Genomic DNA, 22,229 nt, shown 5'->3' on the forward strand with positions numbered 1-22,229 from the left:
AACAGCTTTTGGAAAAAAGAAGGCTAAACATAATTCATAGGTGAGTATGTTCTACAGTTTTGGATTCATCGAGGAAATAGGATGTTAAGGCAGAAGGGGGAAAGGTCTATTTTGTAGTCTTGGATGTATGAAAAAAATACAAGTCTCAGTGTGGTGGTGCACAGGTGTAATTCTAACACTTAGAGGCTGAGCTATGAAGAGGGCAAGTTTGAGCCAAGTCTGGCTAACTTAGCTAGAACCTGTCTCAAACTAAAAAATAAAGAAAGGGGATTGAGGACGTAGTTCAGTGGCAGACAGATCGTGGGTGTGATCCATGATAATGAGGTAGGGACAGGGAAGAAAGGAAGAAAAATAAGCACAAAACTTATAGCTAAGACTTACATGTATAACTCCTTATTATCTAGGTATTATTAACAATCCTAACCGTATACCCAGACTTGTGCTAGCCAGACAATTCAGCTTTGAAATACAAAGTTTGATCAAAACCTACAACAGGTATTTAAATTTAAGAAGTTTTCCTTAGTAAATGACAAGTTTCTACTAATGTCCCTCGAAGAACCCCTTCTTGCTCTGAACGCATGTATCCCATGGTTCTTGCCATTAAAGCAGTTCTGTAAATCCTCTTTCCTAAGTGTCTTTATTTGTACTGTCGTGGAGGCCTTGATGTCTTATGTAGATTGGAACACTGATTTTTAGTGGTCATTTTGATTTTGAGAAAGAGCCACAAGTCATGTGGCGCCAGATCCAGTGAATAAGGTAGATGAGTACGTAGTATAATGTTTTTATAAGCTGCCTTTCTATTGGATGGCACTGGGCAGGGGCATTCACTCTATTTTCTAAAAATTACACCTCATAAAGATAAACATGAAAGACTTCTAGAACTGCTTCAAAAAACGGCAAGAACAATGAGATAAGTATGCTTGAAGTGAGGCAGAATATTTTCAGAGGGATTCATGCTAATATGTCTTTTACTATATAATACGCTTTTTAAAAAATCTTCAAATGTTCACCGTATGTTTTGATCACATCTCATTGGATCCTGAAATAGAGATGAGTGACTTCTTTTATCTTACTGTAGTTCTTTATTTGAATGAAACAAATTTTAAGATTTTCTTGACTCCTTTTCAAATATAAATTCTATAGGAAGTTTTTAAAAATTTGTTTTAAGGTACTTCACTTTGTGGTTAGATCTGAGGTACTTAGTATTTTATTTGTATCTATTTTGCCTGATGAGTGTACTATCAGATCATGGAGACATGATACTTATCAGTGGGTTAGTCCCCTGGTACCTTTATAGCTAAGTGTGATGCTGGGAGAGGAAGCCTGATTGGAGGAGGTGGGTCACTGGGTGTGTGGCCTGGAAGGGTCTATCTCCCTCCTCCTTACTTGATCTCTTTCTCTCTCTGCTTCCTTCCTGACCTGCCATGAGCTCTTTCTTTACTTTCAGGCAGTCTTGTTTTGGAGTCAACTGACTATAGCCTGAAACCTCTACAAACTGTGAGCTAAAACAAACCTCTCCTCCATTATGTTATTGGGTATTGTGGCCCAGCAATTGTAAAAAAAATAATAATTAAGTCATATACATAGACATTTGTGAAGGGATGATCCGATACTCAATAATTTAAGTTTTAGAGATGAAGAAAGGAATGCTATGGTACTTGGTCAGATCATAAAACTATACAAGACTGAAACTGCCAGTTTTGCAGGTCAAAACAAATGCAATATTGGCTACTTCATAACAGCAGTATTTACTGATATCTCAGAATCCACCTGTATTAGTTCACTTTTTGATGCTATAACAAAATATCTGAGCCCAGATTCTTTATAAAGGAAACAGATTTCATTAGCTCATAGTTCTAGAAATGGAAATGCCAAAATTGGACAGCCCCATGTGTTCAGGTTCTGATGTGAACGTCCTTGACCTCTTCCTAGCATGGCGATGATATCATCGTGAGAGCTCATATCTGAAGGGGAGATCACACAGGGGCCAGGCTTGTCCTTGTTATCACAATAGATTTTTTTTTTATTTTGAAGGTGGTAAAATACAACAAAACAAGACAGAATAAAGACAATTGAGACAGCGCAGTAAAATTGGTAAAGAACTTCAGAGCAGGATACCGGGATAACGATAATAGGTACCATAGTATATCTCATTATCTTCACAGTAGTTATCCATTCAATCAGGTATAGCAAAATCAAACCAAAATGAAACATTATAAGACCTATCAAAACAGAATATTGAATAGAGCAAAATGATTAATCAGAAGAAAACAATACAGTGAAAACAATATTTGCCTTCAAAGAGAAGATAGAAATCCCCCATATTTGCTATACTGTGTATGGTCATCCTCCCAAGAGATGCTCAGACCACTGGCCCCAGTTCAGAATAATCAACCAAACAATACAAATATTTAGTTTCTCTATGTGTTTTAGTTGCTATCAACTAACAATAGATTACTGAAGAAAAAAACCAGTATAAATCACAAGACAGTATAAATCACAGGACCTGTAGACAAACAAGGTCATTTGAAAATGAATTTTTAAAATTTCAGGAAGAAAATATAGAAATACACTCACGGGGAAATCACCAATGTAGGGGAGCTACAGTGTGTGGCTTTCCAGATAATCTTTCCAAAAAATCCTCAGCACAGGTGATTTTCTTAGTTACACTGTGGTCCATGTCTAAGCTAATACTTTTCCCTAATCTATACTCCATCTCTGTTATAGGACAGGGAACCAGTAAGTGCATGACTTTTTCCTCTAGTCATCACTAATTTCTGTGTTTTTCCAAGGATGTGTTCTTCTCTGGAATTCTTTTATATTTTATGACATGGCAGTGGGTATTCAGGATCATGGAGGCCTTTAGTTCATGCCGGCCCAACTTTCCAAAATCAGAGCGGGTACAGAAGTCAGAGTCTCGGGCTGTGTGCTGCTGTCTGGAAACCAGATACTCTTATCTGTGCAGACAACAGTCTGGCCTCTTTTTGTCTGCTGTGACATAATGAAAGCAAAAGAGGTCATTATGGGAAATGCACTGGGCTTGTTTCCTATTTGTTCAAGTTAGAATTTATATTAATTTTACAACACAAAAATTAAACATTGATCCTGCAGAATAACTTACATTTGTGTACGCCCTATGGGGGGAAAACATGCATGTAAATGAAGGGGTGTGATTGCTTAAACAACTCACAAAAACAAGACCAATGCCAAAGCTAAAAGCTGCAGGTACAGTTACTGGAAATACTTCTAAAACATGAGAGCTTATTCCTCCCAAACCGGACCTTCGTTAGCAAATGATGCTTTGGCACGCCATAACAATTGTGTGGCATTTATTTCAGCGAGAGAGTTAACTGCATAAATCTCTTCCTTTAAAAAATACTTTAAAGTGTTTATTTGTGATTCTTCCTGGATCATCTAGAATATAATGCAGCCTCCTGAAAGTATGCCTTAGATGCTATATGAGTATAGAAATGAAACCTTCCAGCAACTGCAGTTTGGCCCTGTTTTTGATTTCAGATTAGCTCAGAACTGCAGAGAGCTCAGCCACAGGCTTTGGGAGATAACACTTCTGCTGCAGTATTTCTAGACAGGAGCTACCTCTGCTAGAAGCTCTAACCCCACAGGGGATTAGGGGGCTGAATTCGCATTTGAAAGGCATAGTGGTAGGAAAAGGACAAGGACAGAACAAGTCCCTAAAGAATTCCTTGCCTTTTCCAACAGCGTATTTCTGAAGGCAGGAAGATTCATCTGGTGAAACAAGGGGGTGCTGGCTGCGCTGTATCATGGTTAAAGGTCCTGGAAATCAGGAAGTACAGTCACTCTGCCCCCAGTCAAAGGGATTGTATGATATCTGAAGACATGAGCACATATATGAATCTAGTGAAACAGACAATGCGGGATTGAGATGCTACTAGGTCAAATACTAGGTCAAAATAAGATGATGCTATTTCTTTCAGAGACATTCGACATCTGCTAACTACCAAGTCAGGATGAAATCTGAAACCACACACTGTCACCTCCTATCTAGCATGTCAATCTTTTAGGACCAGAATCTGTGTCCTTAGTATCCTATTCAAGACCTGGAGACAAGATGAACTTTTCCCTACTGATACCTCCTTTTTTTGGTGTGTGCCGTACTGGGATTTAACCCAGGGAATCCTGTACTATATCTCCAGCCATTTTCCTTTTTTCTTTTGAGGCAAGCTCTCACCACATAATCCAGGCTGACCTCGAATTTGTGATCCTCTTGCCTCGGCCTCCTGACCAGTTAAAATTACAGAGATCCATCTCCACATTTGGCAGTTCTTTATGAAGGAATGCAAATATCCAGACTTTCCATCCTGACCTTTGGCTAGAGAAGGGTCGCAGAACATCTGGGGTTTACGTCTATGGTTTTCTCTTCAAATGTCCCAGACAGTAACAAAGGAAATGAAATCAGCAATTGCACCAGTATGATATTTATTCTATAGAAATGGTAGCTTTGAAAATAAATCATGCTGTATCTCAAGAAATTAATGCAAAATTTGCCTTTTAAGTCATAACATAGCCCCAAGAGTTACAGCAGGGTAAGAATGTTTTCATGCCAGCTGTAGCTCTAGCAAGTGTTTATCATGCAGAATTTTATATCTTTACTCCTCTCACCAGGAGGAAACTTACATGGCAGTTTGAGATGTGAGCTGAATGGGTTTTAAAGTTGGCTGGCTCAAGGTGGTGATGCATGGCACCGAAACTCACTTACATGAATAGAGAACTATCTGAATAAATAAAATAAATATTTTTTTAAAAAGAGGAAATTGTTGAAAACAGTAAAGAAGGAGGAGAGCAAATGCTTCAGCACTGAGTATACTCATTTCTTGCCTCATTCGCTGCTGTCCGTAAGTTGCCCCTCTTAATTGTGATCACTGGAATCGCCAAGGTGGGTCCTTGATCAGCTAATTTGTTGAGTACCTTACAGTTAATTAAACATATGCAGGGCTATGCAGTTACTACAATTAAGGGATCTGTTACAGTGAAATTGCCCTCTGATTACTCCAGTGTGCAGGAGATTTGCCAGTGACCCAAGAGGAGCTTTGAATCAGTGCTGTCCCCATACCTCAAGCAAGGAGATAAATATTTAACCCTGCAACAGACACTGTAAATGCTTGCAGAAATCTCTGGGAAGAAGGTGAATTTAGAGAGGAAAAGAGGAAGATTAGAGGGTCAACACTCTAGAAACAAGCTACTTTGTTTAAGATCACTAAAAAGTATTGATTAGAACATGCTAGTTACCATTTTTCAAGTTCAATACTTATTCCCTAAAGCAAAAAATAAAAAAAAAATTATCATCATCTCTTGTGATTTAATGGCTAAGCAAAAATAGGTTTTGTAGGGGGCTGGGGATTTAGCTCAGCAGCATAAGAGCCTGCCTTGCAAGCGCGCGGTCATGAGTTCGATCCCCGGTACCGATTTAAAAAAAAAAAATTGGTTTTGTTTAGAAATTCAGCTCTGCTACATCAGAAGGCTTCCTTCTATCTCATGAGAAAAAAAATATACTCATATAAACAAGGCTTCCTAGTGGTCGAATACTTCAGTACTCAAAAAATGGTTTATTTGTCTAAATTTAAAATAATAAACGTAATTCCAGAGAGGATGGTTTTTGAGATTCAGTGACCAAACACTATCAGGCCTGGAATATCCAACATCTAGGGAAACCTCATGGTGGCAAGATGGCTGCTGACATTCCACATGTAGCATTTGCACGTGTTAGCATCAAAGACCTGGTGGAAACAGAATTTCTTTTTGGCTGTCTTTTCTTTTCCCTTTATGAGTAAACTCTGCCTCTATTCACCTGCCCTATGATTTCACCTCAGTTCCCAACAGATAGAATGGGACCAATTCCATGCCTACCTTCAAAAAAGGCAGACTAGAAACAACTGGTCTTTTAAAAAAATCTTTGTGTTAAATTTCCGGAATTACTTTCTTGAGAGTACTTACTGCGTTTGGTAGGCAGAATTGTGGTCCCTGCAATATGCCCATGTTCGAAGTCCTGTGAATATGTTACCTTACTTGGACAAGGAGACTTCACAGATATGATTAACCTAGGGATCTTGAGACAAGGACATTATTTTAGATTGCACTTTACAAAGGGAAGCAGGAGGGTCTGGGTCAGAACTGGAGATCTGATGGTGAGAACAAATATGGCTGTTAATCATGATGTGTCAACTTACATGGAGTAAGAACCGCCTAGCGGATTAGTAAAGTACAGTTCTGGTCATATCTGTGGATGATTGATATATAGGCCAGCAAATTGAAAAGGGAAGCCCCCCCCCCGATATGAATGACACAACCAATAGGCTTGCAACCCCGATGGAATAATAAGTGAAAGAAGGAAGTGTGCTCATTTTGAAGAGCTCCAGTCTGTGCAGTGTATGAATATCAGTGTCCAGTTTCTTCAGCCTTCCAGTGCAGACTCGTAGAACCGCCCTCCAGACAGCTGCCAGGCCTTCACTGTCGGGCTGACACTGCATCCTGAGTCTTTCTTATCTGCAACTTCCAGCTTCTCTGTTTCTCTAGAGACCCTTTCTACAACAGAGGTACCAGTGATGCGATTGCTGGATTAGATGAAGGAAACAGACCTCCATCCACCCAAGGAATATCAGAAACCTGAAATAGCCACTGAAGCAAGGAAATGCATTCTCCCTTAGAGCTTCCAGAGGGAACACAGCTTTGTCAACCCTCAGTGAGGTCTGTTCTGAAATTTTGCCATCAAAAATTGTACAGTCCTGCATTCGTGCTGTTGTAAGTCACCAAGGCTGTGGCACTTTGGCATGGTAGCCATATAAAATGAATACAACAACTTCAAAAATATTTTATGTGTTTCCCTGCCATTTGCATTCAATGGCTAGACTGAAGGGCAGAAAATGTTAATATCACCACTTAGCAATGTCCCAATTATTTTTTTTCATGGTGTCCATGTTGGTTGGGACATGGCTTGGCATGGAGCAGGCTCTCCATAAATCTTTACTTCGTGGATACTGTGATGGGAGGCAGGCTGAGTAGTTTACCAGGAGGTCTCCAAGGTCATTCGTCCCAGGTCTTTTAAGTTGTGTTAGGATCGAATTACAGTTTCAGAACCACCACTCTGCAGGGCACGTTTAATTAATTAATTATTTCAAGAGAAAAGATTTTGTAACAGGTTTACACAAAATAGCCAAAAACTAGAGTCAACTCAAATACCCACCAGTATGAGACTGACTCAACAAACATGTTGTGATCATATATCAGACTATTACACAGCAATTTAAAAAGAACAAATCATTGACATGTGTAACAGCATGGGTAAATTCCCAAAACTAATTCTGAGAAAGAGCAAACACTGAAAAGAAGCTACAGTGTGAACTCCCTTAGGAAATTCTGTTTTGTTTTTGCATGAATTCCTTTTCTATTCTTTTTTTTATTTTGAAAGAAAAAAAGTAAAAACGATGATACAGAATCTCAAAACAGAATATTAGGGGATTAGCAATGGTCAATGTGTTGCATATTGTTATTATTTATTTATTTATTTTTCAATTTTTATTTATTTATTTTTTTCATATTGTTATTTTTAATGTAGGTATTTGGACTACCAGATATATGTATGAAAAAATGACCAGCAATTAAAGCACAAACCACTCTTTTTGTTGGGCTAACAGAGATTAGTAGTATCTATATATCTATATCTATATCTATATCTATATCTATATCTATATCTATGTCTATACTTGTTGTTTTTGAACCAGGAATCAAACTCAGGACTTAGCGGTTGCCAGAAAGGTGCTTGTGCCACTGAGCTATATCTTTGACAGGATGACTGAATTTAGCATCTTCATAATTATCATCTTCTAAGTACATAGGTGAAGTTAATTTCTCAGTTTATTCTTGTTTAGAAGAAACTATGTTTCTGTTGCATAATCTCTCAGTCACTGTTGACACAACTATGGTCCCATAAGATGACGCCACTATGTCACATGATGACCATCTTAGTTTGTGTCTTTGATGTTTGCACGATGCTAAAACCACCTACGGTGCCCTTTTCAGAAGTCACCCCCGGTTGTTAAGGGGTGACTGTATTTCAGACATGAATGAGAATTGCAATAGTGACTTGCCCTCTAATGGGGAGAGAGTTTCGAAATTTGCAGACAGTGTTAAGGCAGCAACACAGACAGATTAAGGACCACAAGGAAATATGGAATAATCTTATTTTCAAATGGTTTCTTATCAGTAATAACCATGTCTGTCTTGCTTAGAGAGTTCTGGTGGCGTGCATTGGTCTCATTGGCTCACTTTAGTTCTGAGTCTTACTGATAGCCATGTAAAGAGGACAGACTCCTTTTAAAAGCCCTGTTGAACTTAAAAAGCTACTTTGGTGGAGCTGTGTTTGTAGGCCAGGTGGTAAGTTCCTTCTTCAGGAGTAGATTCTTAGTGTTTTGTGAAACTCTGAATAGCTGTGTGCCTTCAAATGAGAACCAAGAAAACACATCACAGTTGAATATACCAAATCCCAGGAAATCCCCCTGAAGAGCAATCTTCTTTGCAGGCAAGGTCTCTCCCTCCCTCCCTCTCCTCTTAGTTTACTTTGCTGGCCCTCTTCCACTGGCGTTTGGCAGGTGTTAGCCCAAAGCCTTTGATTTAAATAGAGCTTTCACTGTTGTGACACACAGCCACTTTGAACTCTCATTGCTTCAATATGTTGCCTTGCTTGAAATAATGCTATTGTTTTATATTTTACTTTGCTGTCACAATATGGATCCTTAATAGCCTTCAGCAACATAGCAGTTTTTATTTTTATTCTGAGAACTTGATGGATTCTGTTGTTCTGTGGATTGGTTTCCATCTCTTCTCTCATCCTTCCTGTGGCCTTTTCTGCTGGGGTAATTGAGTTGTTCTGCAAACTCTAGCCCAGTAGAAAGTGGCGTCTGGGTACAATCTGTGCTTGGGAGCAGAGATGAGCACAGCCCTGTTCAGCTTGTGCCTGGCTGACCAGATGTCCTGGAGGAAGGCATAACCCAGCCTTTGTTCTTATTAGGGGCATCGGGACTGTATGGAGTGGACACACCAGCAGGGAACACCTGGTCAGTATTAGAGCTACAGCAGGTCCCCATGAAGAAAGAAAATGGAGCTGCCTCTGGGACATGAGCCGGATTTCTGCAATAAGTTAATCATGAAGCCTTGATTCTCTATGTGGGTTGCATCCAGCAGGGTCGTTTGCATAGTGCTTGGCTCCATGTGCTTGGTCCCTGTGACACCGTCAGCTATTGTGAGCATGCCAGCAAGGCTTGCTCATGAGTTTTGGAAATGCATCCAAGACTGTGACCCCTGGAATAATTTTATTATCTCCATATTTCATTACAGAGAGATTCAGTGGAAGACCGGGCTCCAGGACAACTGAGATTCTGCTTCCATTTGGGTTTTAATTAGCTTAGATGTGATTTATGAGCATGTACTAAAAAGTTCACCTATAAACAATGCCACAATTGAACTAAGCAAAGGGCCATGTTAAACCATCTGTGTCTAATGCCAAGTTGACATATTTGCAGCATTTCAGTTTTCATTATGCTTTAAAAAAAAAAGAAATCCTGATAACAAAAGAGCAAAACCAAAACAAAAACCATATCAGACCCCACAGTTGCATAAATGGCAGGCAAGACCAATGACTATTACAGCCTTGCTGTGGATGAAGTAAAACAATATGCAAGAATTATTTGGGAATAGAATGAACTTGTGATTCCAAACAATGAGCTTATGTCTGGATTTCCCATAACTTGGTTTTTGCCTTAACTGTGCCCCATCTCCAACTTATAAGTTAAAGTCCTAACCACCCAGTTATGATCAGATGCTGTACATGAGCACGCAACTGCAACCTTATTTGGGGCGAGAGTTTTTAGGGAGATTAAAGGAGATATATTAGTCACTCTATGGCCCCTGAGATAAAATACCCAACACCCAGAATTGAAATGAGGAGAGGTTTATTTGGCTCACGGTTTCCAACTAGTTCGACTCATGAAAACCGGCTCCAAGGCAGATACAGCATGGTGGAAGTTCAGGTGGTGGAAGGTTGCTTCCCTCATGGCAGCCAGAAAGCAGAGAGAGAAGAGGGGAGCTGGGGAAGAGAATACCTCTTCCAAGTCTGCCCTCCCACAAGCAGCCAACCAAGCAGACCAGCTCATTCTGCTACCAACACATCCCTGGATGCATCTTCTGGTAGTTACAGCAGCCTAGAATCCAGTCACTTTTAAAAGCCCCACCTCTAACTACCTGAGATCTGGGGAGGCATTTTAGATATAAACCATAACAAGCAATAAGCAACTTGCAATGAGTTCTATTCGGTGAACTCTAATCCAACATAAATGGTGTCCTTATAAAAAGGGGCAGCCCAAAGATACAGGCATGTACTGCAGGAAGGTGAAGTGATGAGTTAGAGAGAAAAAAGCCATCTCTAAGCCAACAAAAGAAGCAGATAAGTCCTTCTCAGCCCTCAGAAGGGACCAACTCTACCCTCCGGACCAGTGAGACAATACATTTCTGATGTGAAGTTACCCAGGGTGTGATATGTACTTTGTATCAGCAGAGAATGCAAACTTGAACTTTGCACTAAATTCTTCCTTCTTGAGGGACAGCTTGTTAGACTGTAGGTTATCTGTGGTTTTCCTCCCATGGCTGGTGCCTAGGTACCTACCATAGCTAGGTAGTGGTTTTATTTCATGATAAATAGATTATTGCTAATTGTACAACTTGTCTATTAACTATCTACTGCTGTGTAATAGATTGCCCCAAGACTTAGAAGTAGAAAACAAATATATATTTATTACCTCATTATATTTATTTATTATCCATTGGTAAGGGGTCTGGTGCAGCTTAGCTAGATGTCCTCTCTTTGAGTCCCTCACAGGCTGTCATCCAAATGTTAGAAATGACACCCACTATACTATATCACTAGTAGGCAGTCTTAATCACTTTCCTCCTCATTAGGGCAAATACCCAACACCCGCAATTTAAAGGAAAGAAGCTTAGTTGCCTCACCGTTAACAGCCCAGGGTTGGTTGACTCCAAGGCAGAAACAGTCCAGTGAAAGGGCTCAGGTGGTGGGAAGCTGCTCACACCATGGAGGCCAGGAAGCAGAAGGTGAAGAGGGAAGCCAGGGAGAGGGACACATCCTGCCAGGCCATTCCTCTGGTGACCTGCTTCCAATCAGGCCCCATTTCCTTCAAGCCCATCTAGCACGCTCAATGTAATGCTCCCTAATCTAATCACTGTCCAAATGCATTTGGCTTTTGGGGGACGTCCCAAAGCTAAACCATAGCATAGACATTAATAACATTTTTTAAAAGAAGAGTAAAACTCACATGCACCCCCATTTCCACCCCCGCACCAGACCCAAGGTTTAGGCTAAAAAGTGTCATCTCATAAATGGAGGATGACGTGACCTGTCCCTATGCTTATCTATGTAGCTAATGACTGGACCCAGTTCTTTTTTCTTTTTTTTCCTGGCTTCTATTTTCTGTTGTTGAAAATCAACTGTTAGCCTGTTACTGCTCTGAAGGCAACCTATTTTTCTCTCTGTCTTTTTGAGATTTTCAAATTTTATTATGACTAGCGTTTGCATTTTTTACTTAGAAATTTTCGTTGAGCTTCACACGATTTCTTGAATTTGTAGATTGGTGTCTTTTTATGTTCTGAAAAAATTTTTTTAGTACTTTATTCTCCATTTCTGCTTGGTTCACTTAAAGTGTATGAGGACGCTTTTTATAGTAGCCTGTTCCATTTTACCACTTTAAGCATAATCAACAAGTCTGTCTTAGATACAGCATCTGATCATTTCAGTATACAAAATTTTGGCAAGTCTAGTTTTAGGCCTCTTTAATTCCCCTCGTGGTGCCTGGTTTCCTTGATGCTTACTGATTTTTCTCTTGCTTGGAAAATGTGCTTTTCCTTGAGAAATTGTTTTGAAAATTTTTTAAGGCTGAAGAGAGAGGTGTGTTCCACAGAGGAATAAGAAGTGATTTGCCAGATATCCTGGGCCAAGTGTTACTTCACAAAATGCTTGTAACCTTTTTGCAACAAGCATGGAAACTGAGAGTGACATTTGGAAATTTTTATAGCAACTTGACTTTGTTACATCATCAGTGTGCAATGTTTATCTGTCTTTTGATCATGTTTGAGCAATTCGTTTTATTGCATTTGAAGCAAAGTTTGAGACTTTCTGTGGCCTGAAAATAAAACAAATAGTCCAACTGCTCACCTCAGATAATTTTAGAGGCATGTTTTGAGCTAAATTGGCAGTTTAGCATATTTTAGAATTTCCAGGTGATGTGACTATTGGTATAAATTCCCATGTGCACCAGGTTATATATAACTTTTCAGTGTATTGCTTTGTTGGTTTTCTCCGGTCTCAGGAAAGTATCTTTATCACTCCTTATTGTGGAGGCTTGGTTTGAGTTTCCTTTGCCTCAGACTTACACTGAGCATTTAGTGCTTTGGTGTCCTTGCTTTGAGGTAAAAGGGCCTTGTATTAGTTTTGCTACTCTGGATGAGACCTGAGTTTTGTTGTCTGTCTTCTGACCCTATTAGAAATGAGAAACTAAATTCACCAAATGCCCCCAGAGGAAAATGTGTCAGTGTTCTACTATCCTTCCTTGACTCTTGGCTTCCCTTTGATGTTGGACTGATAAATTCACATTGTATTGTTATCCTTTGGTATTAAAATGGACACTCATAACTATGTATTTTCATCTTGTTAACACAGGAGGATGTTTGATGAGGCTAAAGGATCCGCTCAGGCTCATGCATGGGGTGACAGAATGTGACTGTCACACAGCCCCACTAAGCCCTTTGGAGCTCTTCCTACTACCCTGACATGTGGAGGAACTTTCTGGTTCTCCCTGTGGATATATATTGCTCACCTGACATTTAATTCAAATGTAGAAATAATATCAATTAATGCTAAAGAAGTGACACATTATTGCTAGAAGTCACGTGAAAAATGGAGATATATTGGTTATGATAACATGAATCTTTATAGCCCTTTTATTTTTAAAAAACATTGTGTTCATTTATAGTGCAATGGATATACTTGATGATGTGATTACTATAGCAGTTTGTATAAAAATTAGCATGAAATTAGCATATTCATTGCCTCACTAATTTACACCTTTTTTTTTGCTCGAATGGGCACCTAAAAATCTATCTGTTACCAGGGGAAAAGATATAAGTTACATAAGTTAGAGAATATAAAGTTAACACATGAATAGATGTAGAGCTCTTTATAAAACAAGAAAAATAAGAGTTGTAGTGGTCTATTCTAGAAATTTGTTTATAGTTTGGGATATTAATATGTCAGTAAGCATTAAAAGGTTTAACTTATATACTCTCTTTGAACTAGCCACCCACATGAGGAATGCTTTCCCACCTGTGGAATCCCTCCTCATGGAAATAAAACTCAGTAAGTAAGGGCAACATTCCCAGATATGTATTGGAAACAAAAGTAAATGCCTTTCAACAGAGGAGTCATGAAGAAATTATGCTCTGTCTGCAGTGGAGCATATCATGCAGCCTTTCAGAAAAATGCCATAGGAATTTCCGCAATGTATTGTTGAGTCCAAAACACAAGTAAAAAGATGGATATACTATTCCACCTTCAGGAAGTGGTGAACAAAATTCTGCATGTGTGTGACGTCAGATATGAAGAAGAATATGAACAGATACAGTGAGCAGATGGTTCGTTCACATCAGTGATGGGGAGGGAGGGGTCAGCAGGGCGGAGGGGGGGGGGAAGACCCGTTTGGGTGTGAGGTTGAAGACAACAGACTCCCTCCCTTTCCCGAACTGAATTCTCAAACAAGATCTAATATAAGAGGGCATTACATGTGCGCACTCTGTCAAATTATATAGGAAAAGATTTTAAATGTGGTGAAATGAACTGACATGAAAGCGGTTGTGTAAAGCAGTGGAAATAAAATTACTGACATGACTGGTTTTGAGTCTGCAGGGAAAGGAAAAGAAGCTCTCTTCCATCCAATGGCCTGAGATGTTGAGATGGAGATGGGAGGTCTAGAATCTTCCTCTGGAACTTTGTCTCGCTCCCTTCTTCCTTTAACTTTTATTTTGTCTTTAAACAAAATACGTAGTCCAGGCTAGCCTCAAAATCACGGTCCTCCTGCCTCAGCCTGCCTAGTTCTGGAATTACATGTGTACACCACCATGCCCAGTTTCCTTCAACTCTTGTTCCATGTTTGATAATGGTGGAGACAGGCTGTCTATTCCTCTAGGGAGCCCCTAGAGAGGCTCAGGGAGTGTAGATATCCCAGAACTCTTGGTGAGGCTGGGAGTTGCTGACTTTTGCCCTTGATGAGCATACACTGAGTCCCAGCTGCTTGCTAGGTGCCCTACCAAATGCCAGGCTTACACAACCAGACAGTATGGAAGCCTCACTTACAATCTACTCATATCTTTGTTTAGAATTTGGAAGACAACCTGATGCAGTGCACACAGATGACACAAGCAAAACAGAAAATTTCCCTGAGAAGCTTGAGTTCAATTGTGTTTTACAAACTTTTGATACAGAGGAAAAAGGAACCAGGGTCCCTTTTCTGTCATTCTCTAGATCCGTGGAGCTGACCTCAGTGGAGAGCTGCTCATGGGTGTCACATTTTCCTCTGGGTTTAAAGACACAACCCTTGTTCCATTAGCTTTCAAGAGCACAGAGACAGGCGCAGGGTTGTAGATCTACCTGTTCCTGTACCACCTGAGTGCTATAAACATAGTTCAGTCAAGTGAGTAGCACACGTACTATTGCTTTACATCTGTTGCCATTTCTAGAATGGTAAAGACCAATAACAACAAAAACAAAAAATTTAGGAAACTGTCACCTTCAGTCATGCTTCTCATTTTTGTAGAGTATGGGGAGCTATGTTAAGATTGATGACAATGACTGCTGTAATTTGCATACACACACACACACACACACACACACCACTGTGGAATATTCATTCCCTTAGCTATCTGTGGCTGTATCTTAGCTACTTTCTCATGATGTATTTTGTCAAATACCCAACACCCACAACCTAAAGGAGGAGTGATCTGTTCTGCCTGGCTGTGTGTCAGAAACAACATGATGAGATGGCACAGCAGAGGAAAGCTGCTCCATCGGAGTGGCAGGAAGCAAAGACAGGATGATTCAGGGCAAAACACGTCTTTCCAGGTCACACCTCAGTGCCCACCTCCAACTGAGCCCCATCACCTAACTGTGTTTAGCCAGGAACTCATCAATAGATGAGTCTGTTGATGACTACAGCACCCCATGAGCCAATCACCCTCCGGACACAGCAGAATCTGCAGGGACACGTCAGATCTAAACCATACAGGCTACAATACTAATATCTTCACAGTGGATGCCTTACTATTTATGGAACCATTTTGTAGATCGATCTTCACCATTGCAAAGAACCATGCTGCTACTGGAAAACTGAAGTGAACTAACCAAGCTCACACAGTAAGGTGAGAACACATGCAGATTAGAGAGTTGATACCACACCCTGTAGACCTGCCTGCTGTGATAGCCACCAGCTATGTGAGTGTGCTGAGGGCTGGAATAGGCTGAGTCTGTATCAGGATGCCACAAATATGTAAAGTGCACCCATGGTTTCAGAGACCTAGTGAAAAAGAGATGCAAAATATCTCATCCATGGTTACTTATATCCATGACACATGAAAGTCCTCACACAGTCGGTGCTTCAAACTATGCATTACCTGTAGGAACCCACTATCTGTGCTCTAAGTTGCAAGAGATTGAGCAAAAGATACCAGAAACAAAGTAATTGTAGTTAAAGGGATTTCAAAACAAGTGAGCAGTTGAGTGACTCAAGTTGAGTGACTCATTCAAAATTAGACAAGAAGCCTTTTTAGAGGGCTCAGATATCCATGAGGGGCCAGATCTAAGGAAACTGGAGTGGGGCACAAAGCTCGTGTCCCCTTAAAATGCTGTGTCTTGCACTCTCTCTTCAACCTAGCCAGGCCCCTCTACGTTCCCATGAGCTGAAATATTTTTCTTCCAGATGACTAAGTTACATATTGGGAGAGTTGGCTCGTTACAAGTTTTACAGGAATATAATTCTTTTCTTCATTATTTTACATCCCCTTACTTTCAAACTGAATATTTATTTTATGATCTTATTTTCTATCATAAAAAGATAAGTTTTATGACTGAAGAATATTTTCCAGAAGAGATTACCTATGGAAACAAGCTATGATTTCAAAATATCTGCATCACAGAACAAGGTCACGGTATTTCTAATTAACTATGAGCTTTTCTTGGTAAGCTGTATAATGAGTAATTTAGAGCTTTCATCTGTCTTTAGAGGATAAAACACTCCATGGCATGCAGTGCAGGCTTGCTCCTGAGAGACAGATTTAGAAAAACATTATTTTGATTGTATGGTAAAGGCCATGTTTACATTAAAGAGAGAAAGATGAGTATTTTGAAAAATTGGGTAGCTGGGCTGTGGAATTCTATTGATGGAGCTGGAAGCTTCATTTCACTCCAAGCCCTGATTTAGCCTGAATTAGTCCAAAAACAGAAAAGCAGATTATAGAGATTTTCAAAGGGTTTCAGAACCTGGAGGGAAATATTGTACATTTCTTGACAAATATAGATGTTGCAATGTTTATTTTGATCGCGAAGGGAGAAATAAGTTTTGGAAAAGTGCTTCTAGCAATTTTTGGAAACATATTTTCCCCCAAAGCATCAACAACAAAACCTCCATTAAAGAAAGAATGTCATAACAACAACAAAAATTTTTAGTTCTTCCTCCAAAAAATGTTACTGAGACCACTGTGGTAAAAAGGCTTGAAAACACTTTAAGAAACTAAAGATCTCCCCAGTCATTTGTTTAAATATTTAAAGATAGTGCTTCAAAACTCTACCATATTTTAAAGTTTGTTATTATTATGATCTTATCTTTGGTCACTTTCAGACAGTCTAAAAATAGACAAGGAGAATTCTTTCAAAAGTTTGATTATTCACTTGTCAATAACATAGGAAGGAAGAATCTGACCAGAAATGGAGATGGGTGAGGAGGAAGCATGGAAAAGTTTTTGTAAAGGGGTGGTTGTGGCATGTATTAACACACACTGTAATCCCAGCACTTGGGAGACTGAGGCAGGAGGATTATCAAGAGTTCAAGGCCAGCCTGGGCTATATAGTGAGTTCAAGGCTGACCTGAACTACATAAGATGATCCTGTCTCCAAGAAACAAACATAAAAAGGGGAGGGGTGAATGAAATGGAAATCCTGTGACTTTGTGTCTGGGACAATATTATTAGGGCAATGGATCCAGGTTTCTGGGTAGATCATGGGTGGGTCAATAGCAGAAAGGCATAAAGACATGGGAAAAGAGAAACAGAGAAGAAAATAGTGATTAACTACATAGGAAGGAACGAGGCAGACCCAAAAGAAAACAGTGCCTCATGAGGACCCAGAGGCCCCTAGCAAGCACAACCTTGCTTTGGAACAACAGAAACAAATGAAATGATCAAAACAGAGTTGCATTAAGAATTGAGTATCCAGTATGTTGTTATGCCCATGAGCCGTGTTCTTGTGTCTCACAAGGCTAGAGAGAGAGAGAGAAACATGTAGGAATCAGCACAGCTCCTGTAGGTCAGTTGTCCAGGGTGGGCAGAAGGAGAGCACTGGTCATGAGTGGGCTATGGTAACCCAAAGATGACCCTTGCATCAGCACACAGATGTCCATGAACATAACCTCCTTCCAAAATAATTGACAAAGGATGAAATGAGGCCCGAGGAAGAAGGCATGGACATCACATTTGTGCAGGGGCTTCCTGTTTTCCTTCTTTTATCTGCCATGCTGGAAATGGACCCAACCCATGGCCTCTCGTATGCCAGGCAAGCTCTCTGCCACTGTGCTGCATGCAGCACAGCTCTGGAAATTTTCAGGGTAAAGGATGGTGGAACATGAAAAAATAAAGACAAGAGTTAGAAAACAGAAAGCTGAGGTCTGGTGGAGTCTCTTCTCCTGATGGGAGAAAAAGGACTTCTTAACCACTGCAGTGCATTTATTTATACATTCAGCAGGTTGCTGTCACAGAACATTCCTCTGCCTGGCAAGCTGTTCACCTGGATTGCTTTAGGTATCTGGTACAGCTGGATTGCTTTAGGTGTCTGGTACAGCTGGTTCATGTGGCTTGCCTTGGGTGGTCTTTGTTTGCAGACAGGCCTTGCTCTAGTCCTATATATCTGATCAATCTCCAGCTTCAACCGCTCCCTGTACCCCTGAGCTGCACTGCTAAAGCTAGTGCGTCCTTGAAGTTTGTCAATGCCCCTTACTGTCCTTTTCTCAAATTCCTCCTTCTTTGTTAGGTGTTTTGAACTTTACCCTTTATCTTCCTATCAGCTAGTCAGTGCTTAGTCATTTCCTAGCCATCCAGTGCTTAATCAAAGCATCACCTCAAGAAAAACAGAGCATTTTAACACAGGGCTCAGGAAAACACAAAAACCTGCAGTACTTGAAGAGGCAGGGCAGGCTGGAGGGCTGAAAGGGGATGACTCTTGAATGGGGTAATGAAGAGGATAAACTTCAAGTGCGTACCTCACACCAGGCTCGCTGCTGGACTTGCCATAGTCCAAGTCTTCCTCGCCACATCGCTTGAGATTGGTACCATTGTTGTTCTTTTCCATACAGGCAATCACTAAGATGGAGTTAAGTGACTGACTCTGTGTGAACCCCTTAGCAAGTGGCTTATCTTCTATTCATAATGGTATATCACCGACTTTCCAAGTTCTCACCCATCTTCATTTTTTAAAACAAAATGCATCAAAGCAATGGACATGCACATGGCTAAAAACAACTCAAAGGGTGAAAAAGAACTCAGGTTGAGAAGCAAGAATCCTTTGTCTTTCTGTCTCCCTCCTAACCCATAAGCTCTTTCCTTGGACACAATAACTCCTCTTTAACTGTTTTGGGCTTTTAATTCTCTTATTTTCTCCATGCCTATGCATAGTGTTGCTGTTTTACTTTCTTCTAAACAAAAGCTAATAATGTCTCTTGCGAAAGCTGAGCATTTCATCTTCCACACACTTTTGTTTCTTTCCCTTTTGGAGGATGTGTTGGTAAATGTTTAACAACTGGCTCCTTTGGGAAGAAACAGCTTAGTGCTTAGTTGTGGGTTTTTTGTTTGTTTTGTTTTGTTTTTAGTGCCTGTGGTGTAAACTCTCCTGCTGACTCAGCTATGCAACAGACATCACCCAAGTGGAACTGGAGGGAGATGAGCGGCAATGCAATCAGTTCTCAAGATTACAAAGTCCTCTTCCTCTACAGTCTTCTTCCTTTTCTATCTATATTTCTCTTATTTAAGTTAAAAAATGTCACTTAAAAATAAGTGAATTTCTTCGTGTGGGGTTTTTGACAGGGGCTTTCTACAAAAATCCACCCCCAAAAGTGTTTGCCATTTTCATCAAATTCATGTGTCCAGAATCCTACATTACTCATCACCTGATTAGAGAACAAATATTTACTAAATGATTTTTCCTGGAATCTGGTAGTTCACTGGCTCTCAGTCTTAGCTGTCATGCAAGGAATTTAGTGAAATTAATTATTAGACCCACAACTGCCCAAAAAGTCTAACTCAGGAAAACTTATCCCGAAGTCCTGCTAATACTTTATTTTTCCCTTAACTTTTGGCACTTGATTTTAGCGCCTTTTTTGGACAAAGATTTTTCCTTCTCCATTGTAAACTGGGGCTTGGCAGTTTCTTTGTAAAAAGCCAACTTGGTGGGTTTCTTTTGTGTGTGTGTGTGTGTGTGTGTGTGTGTGTGAAAGCAGTTATGGACAATGTGTAAGTAAGTGTGTGTATGTGTATCTATTCTAATAAAACTTTATTAATAAAAACAGATAGCTTGGGAGATTTGTCCCATGACTAGTTGTGGAAGTCCCATGTCTAAACCTATGGTACCTTTCTGAGTTGTTCTCAACTCCTGTCCATCCCAGCCAAAGGAAAAAGATTTGGATAAGATAAGTGTGATAGGATTTCTTCTTGGCCATGATAATTGGCCAGATCAATGACTGAAAAAGGGTAAAACATGTTTAGTTTTTGTTTTTGCAGTAAATAAGCTCAAGACCTCGGCATGCTAGGCAAATGGCATGCCCACTGAGCTCCAGCACTAGCCCCAATGTATAAAATAAAGCACGTTTGGTTTACATTTTGTGCCTTACGGCTTCCTAGCTCCAAGATCATACGTATGCATATTAATTTCTTGTTGTACTCACATTGGTGATAATATGCTCCAGCACAGTTGGTGCTCTAACCTGTTTCCTCCTGAATGAGTTGTACAGGAACCAAAGGGGACAGGTTGAAAGCTGACTGTGCAGTTCTCCCAAGAATTAAAAAAAAAAAAAAAAAAAAAAAAAAAAAAGTACGGTTAGTCAAAGAATAAAATAAAGCCAGTATCGAGTATTTGATAGAAGAGACCCTATTGTTTTACTTTTTTAAAAAAAAATATTTATTTATTTATTATTTTAAAAGGAATAAAACAGAAGAAAGAAATGAAACAAAGTGAAACTGGTAGAACAGTAGGAAATCCACAATCGTTAGTATAGTACATACTTATATCCAGCTTACGGGTCCAGGCTTGCACCATCAATCAGTCAACACAAATGTCAGCTTAATTCCTTGCTTCAGTTACTATCATCTTAGCCTGTGTTGTGTCTGGTTGCTTACAGGCAAGTTGGAGCAGGGTCGGGTGGGGAGGTCGAGGCAGCTTCCTTGCTGGTTCTCCCCAGCCTGCAGGGCCCACACTGGCACACAGGGAGGCTGCATGGCTTCTTTGCTGCCTCTCCCTGGCTGACAGGTCCTCCACCGGCACACAGGGACTGGGGACTGCATGGCTTCCCTGCTGCTTCTCCCTGGCTGACATGACCTCTACGAGCCCACAAGAGGGCTGTCAGGGCTGCTGCTCCTGGTTTTCTTACTTTTGCTGGATTCCTGAATCATCTCTCTCCATGACTTCAAGTCTCAGTTCCTTCCTGTGTCCATGGGACCCACCTCCCTCTTCCTTCTCTTTCTCATGTTGCTGTATTCCAGGGTCTGGACACCAAAACTTGGAGAAGTTCTTTCTCTGCTACTCATCACTCCGCCATTTTCCTAGAAGAAACAAGGCCCTACTGAGTTGATTTTTAAATCTCCTATCAGAGTTCTGAATACTCTTTTGAAAATGATTGATCAAAACTAATGGAAAGGTCTGTGTTTCCTTGCCCTTGTATTCTGTCACCCTCATAGTCCTGCATGTTGCCTTGAAATATGCTTCGTTCATGTTTGGCTATTAACAGAAAATCTCATTCCTTTGTGTGGCACATTTAAACTCACTGTGTATGTCCTATGACCATCAACTGCCAATTGTCCTTTTCAACCACATAACCCAGAGTCATATTCAAGCTGTACAGCAGTGCAATTGCTAACATCTAGCAATCTTTGAGAGTCTTAATTATTCCCTGGCTTCTGTGGAATTCACAGTGTGACCTTCAATTATCTTTCCATTATGATGACATGCCAGGCAGGGCTTCTTTGAAAGTCCAAATAAATCCATTTCCAAATAAATGAATAATTTATTCTCTCTGATTATAGAGAGGCTGACAAGGTATGGAGGCTGTAATGTCTGGTCAAGAATCTGGCTTCAGAACTTGAAATTGCTGGGTTTGAATTTGTAGCTCTGCCTACACATGGTGAGGTTGATCAAATTGCTTAATCCTACTAAAGATAAGATGATGCACTTAAAGAATGGAAAAAATGATTTCTATCTATTTGTGTAGTTACAACAATAGGAAACAAGTGATACATTTGGGGCAGGTAGAGCAGAAATAAAGTAAATAAAGCTACTTACATAATCCATTCAACAGAACATTTGCTCAATAAATGGCAGGTAGTATTACACTGAGAAAACATGAATGGAATGTAATATATATTGCCCTGCTGGGTGGGAGAAGGCAGCTAATTGATTTTGTGAAACTGTAGTGGTGCATTAAATTAAGGATTGCATTGAAAGCAACTTGTAAATTCATTCTAATGAAGTAGCATGGAGCATAAGGTAGAACATAAGTAACTATAATTGGTCATTATTTTTAATTCATGTTAACTAGCAATCAGTGGTCTTTTTTTCCTACATGGATAACGTTTGTTTAATCTTATTTTTCTTTTTAAATTTTTTG

The sequence above is a fragment of the Cavia porcellus genome, unplaced genomic scaffold, assembly GCF_034190915.1.
Source record: "Cavia porcellus strain 051 isolate PalLab524CR breed Dunkin Hartley unplaced genomic scaffold, mCavPor4.1 scaffold_33, whole genome shotgun sequence".
Taxonomy (NCBI): Eukaryota; Metazoa; Chordata; class Mammalia; order Rodentia; family Caviidae; genus Cavia; species Cavia porcellus.